The following is a 2,780-nucleotide window of genomic DNA, read 5'->3' as shown; positions in this document are numbered from 1 at the left end:
CATACTTTTCATCTCTCTGTTCACCTTCAAGCTCCACCAAACATGGGCGACGGCAAGGTATCCGCGACGCTCTCTTCTCCTCCAAGCCCTCTGATTCCAAAGGTATGATCTCTTCACCAAACCCTAATAAGCCCAAAGAAAGCTTTGGGACTACTCTTTCACTCTCAACTCGATCTTACGCTGTCACTCTCAACTCCCATCTCTCAACCCTGGAAGAGCTCAGATCCCCGCCGTCACTAGCACCGTCCTCGCTGCGCCATTAGCCTCCCCTCTGCCTCGTCTCCCCCTCGTCACTAGGGTCGCCCTCCTCGCCGATCTCCTCTGCATCGTCAGTGTCATCTCTCTCTCTGCTCCCAACGCTAACTGCAATGTAAGTCTCCTCAGTCAGAACTGTTCTCTTTAATTTAAGATATATATGATTCTCTGTCTGGATCGTAGTCGGTGCCGGTGTTTATCTTTGCAAACTAGGCTGGCCTTGACATGTTGGAAACAACTTTGGTGGCTTTACAAGACATCACATGGGTATTTAGAGGAAGGTAATTCATTAAGTCTGCAAAATTGTAACAATGAATCTTTCTCTAAGTGTTGTTTATGTATGTTCAACTTTAATTTGTGGGAAATGGGAATTGTTTCTTTAATTAACTGTTCTGTTTCTTTGTTTATCAGTGCCTTGTATTAACTCCATCTTGTGAAGGCAGAGAAAGCTAGAAGATACATTCCAAAAGAATTCAAATAGGTTGAAGCTTTTGGGTAGGTCCAATATTGTAATTTCCTCTCTTTAAATGCAGCAATTCTTTTATGGGTTTGATCTTTAGGCAATTTGTAAATATTGAATCCAAGAAATGTCGTCAGTTTGGAAGACTAACTATTATTGACGTGAACTCAGGGATATTTTTGTTTGATGTCTTCTGATTTGCATTTTAATCTTTACAATGATGGTTGCCCAATGTCCATTGTTTCTCCGCGAGCCCAGAGCCACTACTAGACCCTGTTTTACTATGCACCCACCCTCTGCCACTATCGCTACCCCAGCGCCACCACTAGGCCGCCACCGTGTTGCTCCGGCCATTCACTCATCATCATCAATCTTTCCCTTTCTTTCCCCTGTTCCAATTCCCTGCTTCCCAGGTTCCCCTTTCATCTCATTTAATCTGGTTTAACTCATTCTGTTTAGCTTGTTTAGTTCAACTAATTTAGTTTAGATGAATTAGGTGGTTAGAGAATCTAGACTGGTTAGTGGATGTAGGTTTTGTTTTGTTTACTGCTGCTGTTCGGAATGAATTTGTCTTTCCTCTGAATGTTGCCCTGGATGAACTTGTTTATTGTGCTATTTTGGTGTTGAATTCTGGACTTGTGATTGCTGTTTATTGTATTTTTTTTTTCATTGTCCAAAATAGATGCTGTGAAAGTGTTACTGTTTCATTAATTTTTCTTGGTTTGTTGTTGCTGAGTGCTGCTTTGCTTGTTGCTTGGTCCATATTATATGAACTGCAATGATTTCAGTTTGTGGAACTGGTTAAGTCATATGAATTATGTTTGCTGCTTGCTTGAACCTCGGAAACATGCTATTTACTGCTGCTGTTTAATAAACAATTGCTTCTGTTGATGATTCTTTCTTATTTTGAGTTGTGTCTTGTGCGTTCTGAATCCTGACACCAAAGTTTGATAATAATAATAATAATAATGTGATTTTTCTTGTAGTATCATTGATTAGCATGTCAGATCTCCTTTTTTGAGTTACTAATGTTCAATTGTAATCAATTTTAGGGGGCCAATATTCTTGTAGATAATAAAGGTTGCATTAAACTTGCAGATTTTGGGGCCTCCAAACAAGTTGAGCTAGTAATCTAAGTCTTCTTTACTTCTCTACTATAGTACTATTAGATATACTATTTTGACTTTGTGAGGATCTTGTATCTGCGTATTTGTTTGATTTAGGAATTATTTATAACATAGTCTCGATTTTGTGTTTCTATTAATATCTTAGTTATTTATAACTATCTTTGATGTGCATCATATTCATTACTTCACATACAAAAAGAAAAGATAATTGATATTCATTATTCATTATGATACAAAGAAATCGAGCTAGCTAGTTCTAAATTTCTAATAGAAAGAGATAGAACTGCTACAGTTTTGCGATGGGGTTGCAACTCTTATGGAGCACATAGGTTCATAATACACTTAATCTGAGCACATTGCACCATCAATATCTCAACCAATCATGTTTATTTCTGAAGTTTGAAGATTATATTAAAAAGATAATGACACTTGATCATTATGAGTTAGAGATACAGCATTATAAATCATTATATATCGTTTTTGTTGGTTCAATTTGTTCTTGATATTTTGCTGCAGGCTAGTATTAGAATGGATTACTTGAACGTGCACAAAGTGGAGCAGTTTTAGGTTGATTCTGATCTTTTACCAAGTATTTAGGTTGATGATCATCTCTATTAGTGTAATTTGATATACTATGAGCAGTTCTAACTTGTATTGTTTTTGTATTTTTCTTCGGTTTTTAGTTTTGGAATTTGAACTCGAGATTTATTTTATATTTGAGTATTAGTTTTTTAATGTATAAAACAATTATAGTAAATTATATATGTCACTAACTATTGTTTGATTTGTCTTGTAATAAAAATATCATACTATATTTGTAGGTTTGGTAATAAAAAAGGATTGAAAATTTATATCGTGTAGTAATGAAGATCAAGTAAGGAAAATAAATATTATTTTTTTAATTTAACAAGGCTTTCGCCACGCTTTTAAAGCGTGGC

At 35.9% G+C, this 2,780-nt stretch overlaps 1 long non-coding RNA gene across 1 annotated transcript; it reads left to right on the top strand.

Annotated features, from left to right (window-relative positions):
• The first annotated feature begins 980 nt into the window (after nt 1-980).
• On the top strand, nt 981-2,476 carry LOC107486579 (uncharacterized). The gene is made up of 3 exons (XR_008006137.1): nt 981-1,128; nt 1,768-1,833; nt 2,359-2,476. It is a non-coding gene; the product is annotated as an uncharacterized LOC107486579 (long non-coding RNA).
• Nucleotides 2,477-2,780: the final 304 nt, after the last annotated feature.

Source organism: Arachis duranensis, chromosome 1, assembly GCF_000817695.3.
Source record: "Arachis duranensis cultivar V14167 chromosome 1, aradu.V14167.gnm2.J7QH, whole genome shotgun sequence".
Classification (NCBI taxonomy): Eukaryota; Viridiplantae; Streptophyta; class Magnoliopsida; order Fabales; family Fabaceae; genus Arachis; species Arachis duranensis.
Note: the sequence above shows the minus strand (reverse complement) of the source record. Positions and strands in the feature narration are given on the sequence as shown.